This window comes from Poecilia reticulata, chromosome 17, assembly GCF_904066995.2.
Source record: "Poecilia reticulata chromosome 17, P_reticulata-male-v2, whole genome shotgun sequence".
NCBI lineage: Eukaryota > Metazoa > Chordata > Actinopteri > Cyprinodontiformes > Poeciliidae > Poecilia > Poecilia reticulata.
In genome coordinates, this window is record NC_088846.1 from 2,821,753 (window position 1) to 2,841,825 (window position 20,073).

General features: G+C 39.1%; 1 protein-coding gene across 8 annotated transcripts in view; it reads right to left on the reverse strand.

Annotated features, from left to right (window-relative positions):
* mast3a (microtubule associated serine/threonine kinase 3a) overlaps positions 1-20,073 on the reverse strand; it is a 74,167-nt gene that overhangs the window by 37,538 nt on the left and 16,556 nt on the right. The window lies entirely within an intron of this gene.

Genomic DNA, 20,073 nt, shown 5'->3' on the forward strand with positions numbered 1-20,073 from the left:
GAAAGGTAAAAAGTTAATTTCTTTGTGTCACGTAGTGCGGGGCGCTGGTCTTGGGTAGGTGGTCTTGACTACAACTCTGCTATGTGGGTCCTTGGTTGCCTGTCCTCTCCCACCCACCTTCTTTCCATGCCCTTTCTGCTGGATTTCTTTAAAAATAAATGCCACTAGTGGCAAAAAAGGTTAAGTTCATGTTATGTTAGGACAGGAGACGAGACGTTTCCATCCCTGAAATTATGATGCATAGAATCACATATCTAAGTCTAAACTATGTTACAGAGAGTAAACATAATAAAAACATGCTTTATCTGTGGCATTGTTCATTTAAAATGGCACATTTCTGATGCATTAAAATTAAATACAATTGGTTCACTTAATGATATTGTATTAGGGATTAGGTAATGCATTCAGCAAGTACTTTTACTTTTAATAATTAAGTATTTTTAAAAGCCAGTACTTTACTTTTACTTAAGTACAAATGTTAATGTGGTAGTTTTACTTTTACTTGAGTACATTTTTGTCTGTGTATTTGTACTTTTACTTAAGTAAATTTTTTGAGTACTTTCTCCACCACTGATCTCTACACAGGACAAAACGACTGACTGATGGATCGGGTCTGGTGTTATATCACTTTCTGGAGCATCAGAATCTTTCAGATCTCATTACCTTCTGATCCGATGGAGCTGCTACAGGAACACACTGATCCTCTAAGAGGATCCTCATTTCCAGATATTGATTTCTGGTGTCCTGCAACATTTAGATACGTCCTGGTCTAACACACCTGAATTAAATGGCTGCTTAGGACAGTCAAGTTATCCAGAGTCATGCTAATGACCTCTGATCTCATGATTTAACTCAGGTGTGTTAAAGAAGAGACATCTAAAGGTTGGAGGACACCGACCCTTATGAACTGGAGTTGAAGCACTGCTGTACAATTGTCATTCAATGGTAATCACATTTAGTTGCATACAGTGGAAACTTGACCTGTGTTGAGGTAGATGAGGAGTTTACATAGTGTCTTTACTTTAAAACCATTTTGTTGAAAGTAAATTACAAACATTTAGCCATAGTTTGACCACTGCTTTATGACAGAAAAAAAGTTTGATGTCACAAATATATGATTTTAATAGAGGCATTATTCAATTTGTACTGTAGAAAGAAGATGACAAAACTGTTTCCTGAATTAACTTTAATGTTCATTTCACTGCACACAAAGGAATCTTAAATATTTAAGATTGCAACAAATCTGTTGAATCTTTAACAAATTCAGTTCAGATTAACACGGGTGGATTCACAGCTACCTAAAGTTAACAATGAACTTGCATGGATGTTCAAATATTGACTATAATCAATTAAAAGAAAACACCATAAAGATGTGTATTCAAAGAAGACCAAGGCCAGTCTGTACAGATTGAGGAGACACCATAACATCTACCAACAGAGCAGGTTAATTACTGTAGTTGTTTGAAAGGCGTTTTGGTCCAGTCGACGGCTCAGTTTGAAGCTTCAGGTTTTGGTGTTGAACCTCCCAGAATCTCAGCTGCTGCAGATTGTCTGAAGATGCAGAGAAAAGTACAAATAGACAGTTAGTGTTAGAAAAATGTATGTTGATTTTCCTGAACAGCTGATGCACTGAAAGACCTGACTGTGACAGAACATTACTTGAATCATCACAATGTATGTAGAAATTTTTCTTTTTATGTTGATCAAATGTTTTACATTAAATGTTTTGCTGTAAAGGCTATTTTTGCAGTGGTGCTTTAAATAAATGCATAAAATATTTCTTTTCTCAAGTATGTGTTTATTAGCTGTCAATTGTGTCAAAATATCAATTGAGAAAGAAATTTACTGCTTGTGAAAATCTAAACCATCTGACTATATTTACCATCTACATTAATCAACATGAAATGAAGACGAACAGGAACAGCAGGTTTGTCCTGGTTTGCAGACGAGGTATATATTTGTTTAAGGGTCAATTAAATGGGGTCCAGACACAAGCACAGTTTAATCTGAAAATTCTGGAAGATGTGTGAATAGGTCTGTCACCATGAAACATTTTACTCTGTGATAAATTGTTCCAAAGTTCTCAACAAATGATAATATAGTTCTTTTGAGGTCATTTTAAAGTTATATAATGGTAATGACGAAATAATAATGCAAGAACACATTCTCAAAGGTCATGGACCTTACCACAGGGGCCGCATTTCATTGGCTAATGCCCATTTTACGTCACAGCGCAGCTATCACGTGCGTTACTGTCTCACAAACGCAAGCTAATGTACATTGTGGACTAGCAGACCGACAAAGTTTTTGCATCAGGACTCATAAAAGAATGGTTCTCGACTGTCAGTGGGGTATCTGTACAGGCGATGTCAGATCCTGACAGATGCCTGATTGTGTTTGTGGAACTAAAATTCACAGATTTCCAAAATCAGAAACGGAATGTCTTGCTTGGATTAAAGCTTGTGCACGACCGCATTTGCAGCTCAACCGTCGTGGGATCAATAAGAACAAAGGAGTGTCTGCTGGTGTAAGTATTATTGCTTTGCTTTCTTTGTGTTTAGTGAATGAAAAAATAAAGTCAACAATAAACACATCCATTATGAAAACCTTTTAGCCAAGTACAGCATAATGGCAGTACCGATACAACTTCTACACCCTGAAGCCTGTCTGTTACAACCTCACGTTAGCTGAACAGATCAATATGCAATGTGTAACGTATCTGACATGCATCAAAGATTTTACTTTACCTGAAAAGGTTTTTTACTAAACTGTAATTGTGTTAGTTACGCTAGCACCGAGTACCGTGTATCAGGCCTAGGCACACTCGAAACCTCAAAACCATGAATGCCCGACTTACCCAGCCTTGCAAGAACAATAGGCACCAACGATCTTGTCCACAGCTATATTTATGCTTAGGGTGTGAGGATCTCATCGACCGGTAGCATTTAGCTGCAACGCGCACAATGTTGGAGGCATCGCGTGGCTAAAACACCTTGATGTCGTCTAAAAAAGATGACATGAACTTGTTGGTTCCCCTGTCCATTGTCGTGGCTGATATTTTGTGAAAATCCGACAGAAATGCTCAACTAAATCGACTCAGAAATACTCTGCAGAGAGACAGTCGAAATGAAAAATGCCATGTTTACACATAGAAGCTAAGCACCGCGAGGCTCTGCTTGTGAGACATGTAGTCACATGGGACTTTCGAGGGGCGTTTCTGGGCGGAGCTTGGTAAGGTCCATTAGACTTTAAATTCTAATGAACATTTAACACTGGAACTGGAAGACATTTTTAATATCCAGAATTAGGCCTGTTGCGATAAACGATAAATCAATTAATGGCATGACAAATTAAACCTATCGACCTCATTTTAATTATTGGCTTTATCGTCTCTTCCTGCCTTTTTTTCTTTCTGTTGATGACACTGAATGAAAAAAGGCTCAACTCCGGTGCTCTTTCTTAGTGTAATGTCCAGCGCACACTACACGAGTTGTCGGCGGACTGTCGACCCATTTTCAAAACCTGACAGAAATCCTAGGTTTGATCGGGTTCGTCGTGACGTGTGGTATCCAGCCACATGGGCACGAAATAATGGCTACAAGTCCAGTTAACTAATTTTAAAACCAGGCATTAATCAACGCTTTACTAGAATCTACCTGTGATGCATGTGGCTCGAGTCAGCGTAAAGTCCTGACTGAATGAAAATCATTATAACCTATTTATGTCACGTTAACGAAGAGCAGCTGAAAACTTACCGGGTTTATCAACTGCGGTAGCAATTTGGCTCCAACTCCTCCCCTTGTCATTTCTATATTCTTTGCATGAAATGTTGAATAAACAATGTTTCCACATATTATCTCCGATGTCGGCTGTACTTTGGGTTGCGCTGTGTCAGCTGTTTGGGATTCTCCTCCGTAATTTCCCCTCAGAAAGCACGAGGAGAATCCGCGCTGATTGGCTACCTGTCACATTCCACATGCTGCATTGACGCTTCCTGTCGGGCGAAATCCCTGATTTAGATCGGAGCGGCCCCGACGATCCACCGTAACACACCACACAGTACAGGATGATCGGTTACGAAACTACCAGCGACCAACGTGCTAAGATTGTCATAAGGGGAAAATAGAGGCAAAAAAATGGTGTAGTGTGAACTACTGCATTATGTAGTCGGATGTGCCCATCTTCTCTATTTAAATCTAGTGATTACTGAAGGGCAATATAGTATACAGACTTCATAATCTGCACTCTTTTGGTTGAATGCAGTATTTATTTCCACTTTGGCTTTATGTTGTTTAGTTTTTATTCAATTATGTTTTTTGTTAATGGAGACTGAGAATCCATTTTATTTTTGTTTTATTTAGTTTATCAATTCCAGTTAGAGATGTGCCGATCAGGTTTTTTCCTGCCGATACCGATACCAATCACCCATGAGGGCCGATCACCGATACCGATCACAATCATTTTTTATTTATTTTTTTTGTCATAAACACTACCGGTTACATTACGTGGAAAAAGGAACCATGAATTCACCTTAATTTAGACAAAAACTTGTTTTTAATAACTTTTTCCAAGAAGAAAACTAAACAAAACAGGCATTCTGCTAATTGTACTGCTATCGGTAATACTATCTTTAACAGACTGATAACATATGAAGGCTCTGAAGAGGCTAAATAATGCAAAGAACCAAAATAAAACCTCTCAACATTGCCAAAAAAATTCAAGTATAAAATTTAACATTCAAAGGCAAATACAGGTTCCATTACAATAAACAATCCAGAGTTACTGAATGAAAACTTCCTGATAGCATGGTGGCTAGCTGATAACTGCTAGTTCTGAGTGGCTGTTTCTGACTGAGCGGAGTAATTATGCAGAACAGGGAGGAGATTGATATTTTTTTTTTTAGAGATTATCTGTCTCATGTTAGGACAGCGAAAGTTTTAATACGTATGTAAAATTTATTTTTTTAGGTTAGATGCTGCAGCTTTAAACAGAGGTTCGGTGTGAGAGTCACTACCAGGTGGAGCAGAAGAGGCGCTCTATCTGTGAAATATTACTACCTGTAGCGCGTAGCAGCGGTTCAACAGCGAGAGTATAACCAGCGTCTTACATCGCAGCTCGAAGACTTAAATAATTTTGCGGGTTATTTGTTTAGCTTTCTGACCGTCATGCTAATCCGGGTGAGTGTTTGTAGCTGTGCGCTGCTTTACCTGCCATCTGACCCTCCATATGTCTTTTTTACTGCAGTGAACCTCGATGTAGCCAAACTCCGTCAAGTATGGCATTGTTTTTATGTCGTATTAGCTTTGTTGTGTTGATGCATTTTGACGTGCTTCAATTTTCCGCCGCAACACGCAAACTTCCCCATTCACTCAGTGCATTATAGTTCCACATCGCTTAGGATTTGTTGCTGCGCGTTTGCGCAGTGTGAAGGAAAGAGGAGACCAGCTGCACAGGCAGGCTGCGAAATGAGATGCAGGTGATCGGTATCGGCAACAAAAGCCAATGATCGCCCATCACCGCTCATGCACTTTTTCGGCCGATTATGATCGGTTACCGATCGATCAGAACACCTCTGGTTCCAGTGTTACGTGTTCTTTTGAAAATAAAGTGTATCTATCAGGAAATCGCATGCATTATTAGTCATTTCCATTAAATCAGTGTCAAAAGGTCTTGAAACAATATTATCGTTCATGCAATAATTTTAGACAATTAATCGTCTAGCAAAATTTGTTATCGTGACAGGCCTAGCTCCCGCTAACAGAGACATATGAGAAGGGCAGAGTATCAAAATACCAGACATATAAAACGTAATCTGAAATCATTTATAATTACTCCATGTCTCATTATAATCGGAGGGCAAAGCCTGTAAGTTTAGCTTGTACTTACTTCAGAGGACAGACCACCGGGGCGCTCCGTCTTGCTTCTGGGTTTGCCTGGCTAATTTTCCGGCCAGCGAACCATTCCGCCACCCAGTGGTCCTTTTTTAGACCACTTGGTCTCCTGTACCTTTCAAATATGCACAATATGTCTATAAATAATTTTAGCATATTATAAGGAAGTGCTGGAAAACGCATTTGCCACTTCGGCACAAGCACAGTGAGAAACGTTCAGAGGATAAAAACACTAGACTCCGAGCAAAACTCAGATGTCCCAGCTTTTACTAGCATGTAAACGCACCATCTAAACACAAATCTGGGAGCTTCCCCGAAGCGTGAAATGAGTCTCAAAAATAGTTGTGCACTCGTAACCGGATTTGTATGTAAATGCAGTTTTGTGTGTGTGTGTAACAGGTGATTTGGGTGTACTTTTTCCAACATGTGTAGGAGAAGTTTTATTTTATTTTTAAGTTTTACAAATCGAGTATACACACACATATTTTTTAAACACACAAATCCTGTTACGCACGCACAAATCCTCTTACGCACAAAACATTTTACACACGCACAAATCATTTTACACACGCTGCTTGTCTGTGATTGGGAATATGGTGTTTAGTAGTATTTTTGAAAGCAGTTTTTGATTTTCTCCAGATTATCAGGGCTTAAAGAGCTCCGGCCGGGGGCCGGATTTCCGGCTTTTGACCAAACGGTCCGCCTCAACTATAGTCTCCGGGTTTAAAACCCTTCTAGACGGGAACGTGTCGGCGGCGACACATCTAAATTTGCAGTACCATAATTCCGCCACACGTAGCGCTATCTGAAAAATTCCAACGGTTTCTGAAAGGGGAGACGTTGCACTTTCCAGCAAATATCGGGTTAATACGGCAACTTCACAGCTGCAGCTGCAGAGAGCGTAATTAATCCGGGGACTCGTTTAATAGACGGTAAATTGCAAAAATAACATGCTGGATATTGAAAGTTCCGGTTGTTATGGATACATGGGTAAGTATATCATCTCACAGGACATTTAAAGAACTACTTACAATTAAAATAAGGAAGATTTATTTAGTCAGACGTTTGAAACTTAGGTGTAAAGAGCTCCGTCTGGGGGCCAGACTTTCAAGCAAAGCGAGCCTGCCTAAACTAAACTGTAGATAATAGACAAAGATGTCTGCCAATCAGAATTCTAGCTCCCGTGTTCTTGACCAATGACTGTAAAACGTTTTGTAGAAAAGAAGCGCATGCGTTCGGTTCGGCGGTTAAATCAAATGCGATATGAAAGAAGATGGAGTTTGTCTTACCCAGTGATGTTTTATTGAGGATTTTTGTACATATGTTTTGGCAGTTCTGTGATCATGTCAAAGCAGCAACTTATACCGTCTGGATGCTGCCCGCTTCCATGGAAGGACAACGGAAAATCGCTCTTATAAACATGTAATTACTAAAATCACGATACCCTCACTTTGTATCCCTCTGAAAAATTAACCCATTTAAATAAAGAAATCCCTCCATGGGTGATACCATAATAGAGAGCGTTCATTTTATAGTGTTAACACCGGTGCTGTAAGTGGTCCGGTATGAAACTGGTGTGATAGAACAGTGGTACCACAGCACATTTAAATGTCAATAATCAAAATACCAAAATTGTTTCCGTTGTTTTAAAAGGTTTATGTCAGTCTGTCTTTTCCCCATCGATACGCCCTGCACCATAGGGGTAAAAAAACAAAACAACGTGCACATTGTGCAAAACTCTGAAACAGGAGAAGCGGGACATAAAACGGAGCACAAACTAGATGTGAATTATGGCATAAAAACAGAGAATCCGACGCTGAACAGTGAAAAATCAACACGTGATGTGAAACATGATGATTAGGAGGCGCAGCAGGTGATGAGTGAAGATTACTGATGGTCAATAAACGAATAAAATAAATCCAGAAACAGGAAAGCAACTAAAGTGGACATAGCAATAAACCAAGAGAGGATAATACTAATCAAAGGAAACTAAATGGAAATGAATGAAGAACAAAATGCAAGAATAAACTAAGAAACTAAAGTAAATACAGAGGAATAAACTGGTATGGCAAGACCTTTCGAGCAATAATTAATACAGAGACTGTATGGCAAGAATAAACACACTATTTCCACATAAAAGGTAAAATAATGTTGAAATGTCATGGGTTTGTTGAAACCACATCGAGTACTGAGAGAATAAATATATCTTACAGACCATAACAGTAAGTAACATCAGTTTTATGTTTTTAATTAGATTTTATATATTTATTTCTTCAATATTATTTTTCATGTAAGTGTTGATGTCATGAGGCTGATGACTCCATGATGCTTTCAGTTTGACTCATTAGGATTTAAGAACCAGATTTGTTCTTTGTAATTTCTGTCCAGTAAAACTATTAATTTATGAATCAATAGACGGGTCTATATAAAGATATAATCCATGTTTATGTCTCATATTTGTATGGCATTAAAATGACCTGGAACCTTAGTTTTTCCAATGAAAGCTCTGGTTTGCACAATAAATGCCATGTGGATGAAGTTTTATGATGCTCTGATGTCCCATTTTCATGAAGGCAGCACAGAGCTGCACCACCAGAAACTGACAAACACTGAAGAGAAGAAGAGTTATGATTAATGTAGTTACAGTTCTATCCATGTTTTAATGTTGCAGAGCTCAGTCGTTTTGCAAATAGTTCAAAGTTTAAACTGGCATGTTGAACATCTTTTATCTGGTCATTTTGTGCAAGATTTAACAACTAGAAAATGGCACAAAATAATATTTTTTCCACTCTGATTGGCAGCTGTTTTAACTTGAATGTTCATTGCATTTTTTGTAGACGCCTGTGAAACATTTTTTATTCCCATGGCTTTTTTGTTCTCTGGGAAATTATTTTTGATGATAAATACAGAAAGAAGCATAAAAATCAAAACATCTACAATAGTGATAGTAATATTAATGATAAAATAATGGTCAGTGCAAAGTAGCCTGCAAATTCTTTGGTGGGGGGCGATGAGGGACCTGGATAAAGGCTGGGGGGGCGCTGGCCCGAAAAAGGTTGAGAAACACTGTATTAGACAATTAATTTAATTTCACATAATTATTGCGGTAGAAGCCATTTGTTTGTTAAATACTTGATGAAACATATTTACCGTGTTTGATGTTTGTTGTAAATGACGTATAGTCACAGAGAACGAGATAATTAGTCCACGTTTTGTCGTTTATTGAACGTTCAGAAACTACAGCGGCTGTGATGGGCCAAGACAAAGGTAAACAAAGGTAAAACAACCTGAACAGGTGATCAACTCTAACCACTCGCACCTTTTTACTCTCCGTCTCTCTTTGTCATTTAAGCACACCCGTTGCAACCTCTTGCACTCCACAAGCCGACCAGAGATTAAAAACATAACATTCAGTCCATTACGATATTAGGTTTGCAGGCTTGATATTTATTTTGCGATCATTAATAAGCTCCCTGAACACAGCGGTGGTTGATTAGTTAATTTTAAACTCCTGCTCTGATAGTTATTTTGGTAATGTAACCGAAACGCACAGAATTGCGCAACACCTTGTTGAAACAATAATCACTGAGATTATTATTGTTGCTGGGTCATTAATTTCAACATGTTTTGATTTATTTTTTTTATACTTTAATAAAGTTTTAAGCCAGTCAGAGGAGGACGTGCTGGTCTCAACCTCCTGGCGGCGTTCAGTTTGTAACCTAATGCCGAGATAGACTCAAAACTTTCCACGATCGACGTGTTGCACCACTGCTCTAACAAAACATTATGAGTTCAGAAACAATATGAAATGGGAAAAAAGTTATTTATTAACTGATTAAGTTGTGTGTTAGATTGTTCTTGAAAAACTAATCAGTCACGGCTAATTAGTGGGTGAACTCACGACTGCACAGTGAACCCGGCCAACAGCCGCTCCTCTCTCTTGCAGGTACTGCGTACCCCCACTAAATCTTTTAGGGGTACGCAGTACCCTGCCGTACTCCCTTACTTTCACCCCTGTATATATACAGTGGGGCAAAAAAGTATTTAGTCAGCCACCAATTGTGCAAGTTCTCCCACTTAAAAAGATGAGAGAGGCCTGTAATTTTCATCATAGATATATACCTCAACTATGAGACAAAGGGAGAAAAAAAAATCCAGAAAATCACATTTTCTGATTTTTAAAGAATTTATTGGCAATATATGGTGGAAAATAAGTATTTGGTCAGCTACAAACAAGCAAGATTTCAGGCTCTCACAGCCGTGTAACTTCTTCTGTAAGAGGCTCCTCTGTCCTCCACTTGTTACCTGTATTAATGGCACCTATTTGAACTCGTCATCAGTATAAAACACACCTGTCCACAACCTCAAACAGTCACACTCTAAACTCCACCATGGCCAAAACTAGAGAGCTGTCAAAGGACACCCAAAACAAAATTATAAACCTGCACCTAGCTGGGAATACTGAATCTGCAATAGGTAAACAGCTTGGTGTAAAGAAATCAACTGTGGGATCAATTATTAGAAAATGGAACACTTACAAGACCACTGATAATCTCCCTCGATCTGGGGCTCCACGCAAGATCACACCCCGTGGGGTCAAAATGATCACAAGAACGGTGAGCAAAAATCCAGAACTACATGGGGGAACCTAGTGAATGACCTGCAGAGAGCTGGGACCAAAGTAACAAAGGCTACCATCAGTAACACACTACGCCTCCAGGGACTCAAACCTGCAGTGCCAGACGTGTCCACCTGCTTAAGCCAGTACATGTCAAGGCCCGTCTCAAGTTTGCTAGAGAGCATTTGGATGATCCAGAAGATGACTGGGAGAATATCATATGGTCAGATGAAACCAAAGTAGAACTTTTTGGTCAAAACTCTACTCGTCGTGTTTGGAGGAGAATGAATGCTGAGTTGCATCCAAAGAACACCATGCCTACTGTGAAGCATGGGGGTGGAAACATCATGCTTTAGGGCTGTTTTTCTGCCAAGGGACCAGGACGACTGATCCGTGTAAAGGAAAGAATGAATGGGGCCAGGTATCGTCACATTTTGAGTGAAAACCTCCTTCCATCAACAAGGGCATTGAAGGTGAAACGTGGCTGGGTCTTTCAGCAGGACGATGATCCCAAACACACCACCCGGGTAACGAAGGAGTGGCTTCGTAAGAAGCATTTCAAGGTCCTGGAGTGGCCTAGCCAGTCTCCCGATGTCAACCCCATAGAAAATCTGTGGAGGGAGTTGAAAGTCCGTGTTGTCCAGCGACAGCCCCAGAACATCACAGCTCTAGAGAAGATCTGCATGGAGGAATGGGCCAAAATACCAGCAACAGTGTGTGAGAACCTTGTGAAGACTTACAGAAAACGTTTGATCTCTGTCATTGCCAACAAAGGGTATATAGCAAAGTATTGAGATGAACTTTTGTTATTGACCAAATACTTATATATCCACCATATTTTGCAAATAAATTCTTTAAAAATCAGAAAATGTGATTTTCTGGATTTTTTTTCTCCTTTTGTCTCTCATAGTTGAGGTACATCTATGATGAAAATTACAGGCCTCTCTCATCTTTTTAAGTGGGAGAACTTTCACAATTGGTGGCTGACTAAATACTTTTTTGCCCCACTGTATATAATTGCTTCTTTGTGTCCTTTGGAGTTTCTGTGCTGATGAAATTTTTGCGAAGCGATAAACTTTGTGTAGCTCTTGAATTGCTACAAATAAAGCTGCATTTCCTTCAGCCCACTGGCTGCTATGTTGACACCTTGAGATTAAAATGCAACAAATCGGCTTCGCTAGTTTGTTTTTCCCCCTCTCATTTGGAGCCGGTTATTTGGTGACAACGGGAGTGAGAAAGATGTTTAATAAACTACTTCCAGGAATTACATTTGACATCAGTAGTTTCCAGGACGAAACGACTATGATGAGTTTGATGAATATCTCTTTAAACCTTCCCCAGCTGTGAAGAAAAACCCAGAGCAAGCTGCCCCGGCTGGGGCAGTTTGCTCATCAGGCCACAGCAAGCAAAATACATATGATGGAGACGATGCTGATGAAGAGAATGAAATCCAGCAATCTCCTAAAGTTCATAGATTAAGAAGGGTTGGAGCGATAAGGAGGAAAAAGAGGCATCCAAAAGCTCAACATCAACCTCTGCTCTAAAGATGGAGGCATTAAAAGACCGGACACCTCAAGAGAAATCTGACCTAGGGGACAATTTCTCTTATGCCAAACAACAAACTTCCCCGGCTGGGGAAGTTTGGATTGAAAAGGAGACCGTTGAGTGTAAAAGCTCAACCTCTCCGCTGATGGTGGCATTCAATCCAAACTTCCCCGGCTGGGGAAGTTTGGATTGAAAAGGAGATTGTTGAGTTTAAAAGCTCAACCTCTCCGCTGATAGTGGCATTAGAAGACTGGACACATGAAGAGAAATCGTCCTAGGGAACAATTTCTAAAGAACAAACTTCCCCGGCTGGGGAAGTTTGCGGTGAAAAGGAGACCATTGAGTCTAAGAGCTCAACCTCTACTATGACAAATGCGGCATTAGAAGACCAGACCCATCAAGAGAAATCTGTCCTAGGGAACGATTTCTCTAATCTCAAAGAACAAACTTCCCCGGCTGGGGAAGTTTGGATTTAAAAGGAGACCATTGAGTCTAAAAGCTCAATCTCTGCTCTGACGAAAGCGACATGAGAAGACAGGACCTAACAAGAGAGATCTGTCCTAGGGGATGATTTCTCTAGTCTTAAAGAACAAACCTCCCCGGCTGGGGAAGTTTGTATTGAAAAGGAGACCGTTGAGTTTAAAAGCTTAGCCTCTCCACTGATAGTGGCATTAGAAGATTGGACCCATCAAGAGAAATCTGTCCTAGGGAACGCTTTCTCTAATTTCAAAGAACAAACTTCCCCGGCCGGGGAAGTTTTCTGTGAAAAAGCGACAGCTGAGACTGAATACTCAACTACTCCTTTGATGAAAACGGTATTAGAAGACTGGACCCCTGAAGAGACCACTGACCAGGTAATGATTTTTCCAATCTTCCCTAGGAACAAACATGGATGCAGAGATATGGATATGGATGGATATGTTAATAAACAGTGAAAAACTTGCATAAATTGTAAGGGAGTTGTAATTACAAGTGTCCATCCATTTCATCCATCCATTTTCTTCCTCTTGGGGTGAGTCGCGGAGGTAGCAGCTTAAGAAGGGCGGTCCAGAGTTCCCTCTCCCCAGCCACTGGTTCCATGTCCTCTGGGGGAATCCTAAGGCGTTCCCAGGCCAGCCGAGAGACATAGTCCCTCCAGCGTATCCCGGAACACCTCACCAGGGAGGTGTCCAGGAGGTATTCTGACCAGATGCCCGAGCCTCCTCAACTGGCTCCTCTTGACGTGAAGGAGCAGTGGCTCTACTCCCTCCCAGATGACCGAGCTTCTCAGCCTATTTCTAAGGGAGAGCCCAGACACCCTACGGAGAAAACCCATTTCGGCTCTTGGGACGTGGAATGTCACCTCTCTGGTGGGGAAGGAGCTGAAGGTGGTGTGTGAGGTTGAGAGGTTTTGGCTGGAAATAGTTGGTCTCATCTCGACGCATGGCTCAGGTTCTGGAACCAGTCTTCTTGAGAAGATTACCCACCCTTGGAGGGGTTTTTAATTTAATAATTTAATTATTATTTAATTAGAATCTAATTATTATATTAAATTATATAACAATTAGATTATTATATACTTAAATTATATAATAAAAGTATTATTTAATAATAGTAAATATTATTATTGTAAACCTTATAATAATAATATACTATTTATTATAAATATTACTATTGTATAAATAGTAATATTATTCATTATAAATAGTAATATTATTACTTATAAGATTACTATTTATAATATAAATATATAAATAATATATATTTATATATGATAAACACATAATAAACAGGTTGTTTTTTTAATCATAAGTATTTTGTAATTACAAAAACACTTTTTTTAATCACAATAGTACTATTAGTACTATTGTGATTAAAAACAATAGCAATATTATATAAAATCACCAATTGCAGTTTTCTTGCTGATCACCATCACTAAAACCCTGACGTCAAGGTAAAGAATAAATAAAATACAAGACTAAAAAAACTCCTGTCTGCCACCCCCGCAACACAGATCCTCTCCTGCTGCAGCAGGCCTCCACACAGGGAGTCTTGCATCACCATGTTTCTCCCTCCAGACTATAATATGTGACATGCAGTGTGGAATACATGAGAAACCTCATCTCATGTTCCAGCAGCATTAGAGGTGCTAGAGGAAAGCTGGAAGTTTCGCCACTTAACGAAGAAAACAAACTGGAGCAAGCAACACGAAAAGACACAGGATGAGACAGGAAATGTGCAAACGCAAGATGAGAGGGAGAAGCCGTCAGATCTGGGAGGGAACTAAAGACGTGTCAACAGTGAACCAGAGCTGAGTGACTGAGAGTCTGAAAGGGGCTCTGTGTGGGGAAGGACTGACCTCACCGTCATTAAGCTGTGCTCTTGGCCAGGCAGAGTTAAAGCAGTGACACAGGACACGGCCATTGCTTTCTTACAACTTACTTAAGCTTCTGTGAAAGCTACCAATCAAGATAAACACCATAGGAACCATTCGCACCATGACTAATGGGTGTGTCTGGGGAGCACACTGTTCTACTTCCTTCAGGGGAAAAGTTGAGAGAAGAAATGTGAAATGTTCAGCAGTCTCTGCTTCGATGTGAGGTCATCCAGGAAAAACAAGCAGGGAATTTCAACAAGCTCAGTTATTTCACTGATTAGCATGGGAATTTCCTCTCTGGTCATCATGGAAAAGGCAAGGTTCACTTCCTAAATTGCTGTCTTAAATTGTTGAATAAAAATTTGTGGAGATTTGCTGTGTTGACTTTGAGTAAAAAAAAACAAAGAAAAAAACAAATGATGTATGTTTTAGCTTTGAGTGAAACTTTGTTCCATTCATGTTCAGATTATTCCAGTCAGTTCAACATGCGGGGGTAATTCCTGTTTCCTTCCATTTAAGATGGCTGCTAATAGCAGAACCAGTCATCTCAAGAATGTCCTGTGATGAATAACTGAGTCACTTAAGGACACCAGGAACATTCATCTCTGGCTAGCTTCAGTTGGTTATAAAGCCACTGGTGACTTATTTTTCACCTTCATTTAAACAAATTCTATTACCAGAATGACATCAAGTTGTGTAAAGCTAGAACCAGGGTCAGACTAAACTAAAGAAAGTAGATTTCAGAACTGCAAAATACATCGTGTCTCAAGACAGTATTTTCGAGACGGGATGCACCAATCTGATGATTTGGACCAATATCCATATCAGATATCTTGCCATATTGTATACATATGGCTGCTATTACCAATAACCACTATTTATCAGCAAGACTGCAATTATTCTGACATTCAGATAAAAATATTGACACATACTGCAGATAAAAAAAACAAGTTTGTAATTTTCAAACATGTATTATTTATATTCATAGAAAATCAAAAGTATTAATACAACTCAAGAAATTTGGCGAGAACAATGTTTGCAAACACATATTTCTTAAGAAAAAGTCTGGCCGAGGCAACACAATTAATAAACTTTGGTTATTAATGTGGGCCCAGTTTTACTAACTGGATCAATACTGATGTGTTATTTAGTAAATAACATTGGTGAACGCCAATGTTAATGCTGGTAGGTATCTACTCCATGTTGTTCCCAAAGTAATCAACCTTAACCATGTCAGGTTTAAGCTCACCTTAATAAAGTAAGCATACCTAATAAAGTGGCTGGTGAGTGAATATCCAACTAAACAGTAATGGGAGGCAAATGATGGGGAAAAAAATTTATAAATAGGGCAAGAAGTTAAGTCCTGTTCACACAAAGTCTCTCAATGTTGGAAAGAAGTGTGGTGGTGCTTGCAAACACGCTCAAATTAAATATTTTTTATAAATAAACACTTTTACCAAACAGAAAAAAAAAATTTATCAATTGTTCGACAAAATAGAAATGTGTGACTCTTACTATTGCAGCAGCCATTGCAATACTTAGAATGATGTAAAGCAGAGCATATTTGGTAACGTTAATTCCTCACAATGAGGAGAAAAAAAAAAGAATGTTCCGATTCAACAAGAACCGAACCACAAGAACCACTGGAACACACAGTTTGACCAATTCTGATGTAAATCCCCTTTCAGGGTTTCCCCCAGTGTATTATAAGCCTGGTGGCCCGCCATGCTTTGCTTAGGCCCCCCGCTTGTTTTTATTTTTAGGAAAATTAATTTGGGGGGGATAAAAAAAAAATCGCGGTAACACTTTATTTGAAGTGGTGTGCATAAGACTGACATGACACTGTCATAAACATGACGTAACATCTGTCATGAACATGAAGTCTTTATGAATGTTTATGACAGTTGTCATGAAGTGTCGTTTGGTAAATAATGACACTTTTAATGCAAAGTTGCATTAAAAGTCCATTAAAAGTGCCAACTTTGCATGGTTTTGTAAATTATGATAATTTAATGCAAAGTTGCCATTTTTAATGGACATTTTTGGATAATTAAATGGACAAATGGACAATTAAATTTAATAATTGATATTAAATTTAATTGTATTTTTTTTATTAGTTTTTTTAAGACTAGTTGTGGATTAAAATAGCGTTTCACTGGCCATGTTTTCCCTTAACATACAATTACCCAGTAATATTTTTACTTTTCCTGTCTACTTAACATCTTTAATACAAAAACACGGTGGACCGCCGGTAGACCGCCTCGGGGCCCCGACCACCAGGCTTAGCAAGTTTTCTGGGGAAAACCCTGCATTTTACATTCACATTGTCCTAGGTCAGTGTCTGAGTCTATCTGGTTAACTGTTTCCATGACAATGCTTATGTCCAAACTGTAAGTGTAGGACAAGAAATTACCAACTCATCAGCTTCTTAAAGCTGTAGCCAGGCCTGTCGTGATAAACAATAAATTACACAATAAATGAAAATTATTGACCTCATTTTAATTGATCGGCTTTATCGTTTCTTCCTTCCTTTTTCTCTTTCTATTGATGATATTGAATGAAAAAAAGGCTCAACTCCGGTGCTCTTCACTGACCCCTCCCTTTATCATTTCCTTAGTATAATGCCCAGCTCACATTATACAATTTTAGAATTGTCGGCTGATTGTCTGCCCGTTTTCAAAACCTGAGAAACGCACTAGCTGACAAAAAATCGTAAATATAATGGGTTCGATCGGGTTCAGTCGTGCTGAAAAGTCACCGGGTATATCAACTGCGGTAACAATTTCGCTCCAACTCCTCTCCTTGTCATTTCTGTGGAGATTCCTCTCACGAAATGTTGAATAAACATTAATGTTTCCACGTATCATCTCCGATGTCCACTGGACTCTCGTTGCGCCGTGTCAGCCGTTTGGGATTCCCCTCCGTGTTTCCCCTTCAGAAAGCACAAGGAGGATTCGTGTTTTCTGATTGGCTATCTGTCACATTCAACAGGCTGCGTTCTCACTCCCAGTCGGGGAAAACCCCACAGGCTGCAGTGATAAACTGGCCAAGACAATCCAAAATGTTGAATATGCCTGATTTAGATCGGAGTGGCCACGAGGTTCAACCGACTGGACCCGATCAGTCGTGACACACCACACTACAGGATGATCGTTGGACATTCTAAGATTGTCCTGAGGGGAAAATCGGGACAAAAAAATTGTGTAGTGTGAACTGGGCTTAAGAAAGGAGTGAACGATTGGATCAGGTTGTCGGAAAGGCCCATCTTCTCTACCTAAATCTAATGATTATTGAAGGGCAAGATGGTGTACAGACTTCGTAATCTGTACTCTTTTGGTTGAATGTAGTTTGGTTTTATGTTGCGTTTAGTTTTTATTCAAGTGCATTTTTTGTTTATGGAGACAGAGTCCATTTTATTTTTGTTTACCAGTTCCAGTGTTTAGTGTTTTTTTTTTTTTTTAAATAAAGTGCATCTATTTTTTTGCAGGATATCAGGATATCACATGTCAATACATCAGTTTAAAATGGTCTTCAAACAATATTATTGTTTATCGCAATAATTTTTGAGACAATTAATCACCCAACAAAATTTGTTATCAAGACAGGCCTAGCTGTAGCCCATCAACCAGTGGGTTATTAACCAATTCCCAGTTATAAAAGCTAGGTTTTACCAAGGCTTTCAAGCAGCAGTGTGGATTGAGGATTTGGCTAAACTCTGCTTGGCGTCAAAAAATAGTTTCTCTTCAAAATAAGAGCCTGTTTAAACCATTGTGCTTGAGGTACAGTACAAACTTTTTGACCACATGGAATCAGTGATTCCATTTTAACAAGGTTGAAGATCAATACTAGACATTGACTGGATGGTGAAATTTTTGAAATTTTTAAACCATAGTGTCCTAGTACTCCCAGTATTCACAGCGGTTAGAGACTGAATCCACCTACAAAATGCTGAAAAAGCTGCACATACTTGAGACTCCCTCAAAATGCTTATAACCACCTATTTTCATAGTTGAAACACCAAATATAACTCAATATGCCCTAATATGCAGAGTGGAAACCGTCTCAGCATCATCACAGAAGCTAACATCTACAGTCTTGCTTATCTTTATTATTTAGGGTTCATCCAATCAGCACCAAAAGAAATGAAAGGTGCTGCTGCACCAGCTGCTTTGCAGATGCCTACCAATAGCATCTCAAGTAGAATTCAGCCTACATAGTTCAGCTTCAGCATTGTCTTTGGAATATTTAATATTTGCTCTGCAGAAAAATCTGTAACAGTTGGGTTTTCCGCAAATAATTTAGAGTCAAGTTCCATGGGGAAAAACTAATAAGAATAAAGAAAGAATTTAGTGAATAAGCAAATAATACTTTATACTTAACTATCCAGCAACCAGAGATGTCTTGAAGGAATGAAAATTAAGGAAGTACAACTAGGCCTGTCACGATAACAAATTTTGCTGAGCGATTGTCTAAAAAATTATTGCGATAAACGATAATATTGTTTCATGACCTTTTGACACTCATTTAATGGAAATGACTAATAATGAATGCGATTTCCTGCGATGGGTAGATACACTTTATTTTCAAAAAAACACATAACACTGGAACTAATAAACAAAACCAAAAACAAAACGGATTCTCAGTCTCCATTAACAAAAAACGTACTTGAATGAAAACTAAACGACAAAGTGAAAGAGGAAATAAATACTGCATTCAACCAAAAGAGTGCAGATTATGAAGTCTGTATACTATATTGCCCTTCAGTAATTACTAGATTTAAATAGAGAAGACGGGCACATCCGACTATCTAATGCAATAGTTCACACTACACAATTTTTTGCTTCTAAATCGCATACAACAATCTTAGAACGTTGGCCGTTCTAAGACTCTCACTGGTGATTTCATAACCGATCATCCTACAGTGTGTGGTGTGTTACGGTAATTTAAATCAGGAGGTTTCCCCAACTGGAAGCGTTAACGCAGCCTGTTGAATGTGACAGGTAGCCAATCAGAAGCGCGGATTCTCCTCCTTTTTTGAGGGGAAATTACGGAGGGGAATCCCAAACAGCTGACAGGGTACAACCCGAAGTCCAGCGGACATCGGAGATATGTGGAAACAACATTAATGTTTATTCAACATTTCGTGCAAAGAATATAGAAATGACAAGGGGAGGAGTTGGAGCCAAATTGCTACCGCAGTTGATAAATCCGGTAAGTTTTCAGCTGTTCTTCGTTAACGTGACATAAATAGGTTATAATGATTTTCATTCAGTCAGGACTCTAGCCAAATGCGTGACAGGTAGATTCTAGTAAAGCATTGATTAATGCCTGGTTTTAAAATTAGTTAACTAGACTTGTATCCATTATTTTGTGCCCAGGTGGCTGGACACCACATGGCACAATCGAACCGTTATGCCTAGGATTTCTGTCGGCTAATGTGTGGACTCTCAGGTTTTGCAAATGGGCCGACAACTCATGTAGTGTGTGCTGGACATTACACTAAGGAAATGAGGAAGGGACGGTCAGTGGAGAGCACCGGAGTTGAGCCGTTTTTTATTCAGCGTCATCAACAGAAAGAAAAAAAGGCAGGAAGAGAAGATAATTAAAATGAGGTCGATGGGTTTAATTTATCGTGCGATTAATTGATTTATCGTTTATCGCGA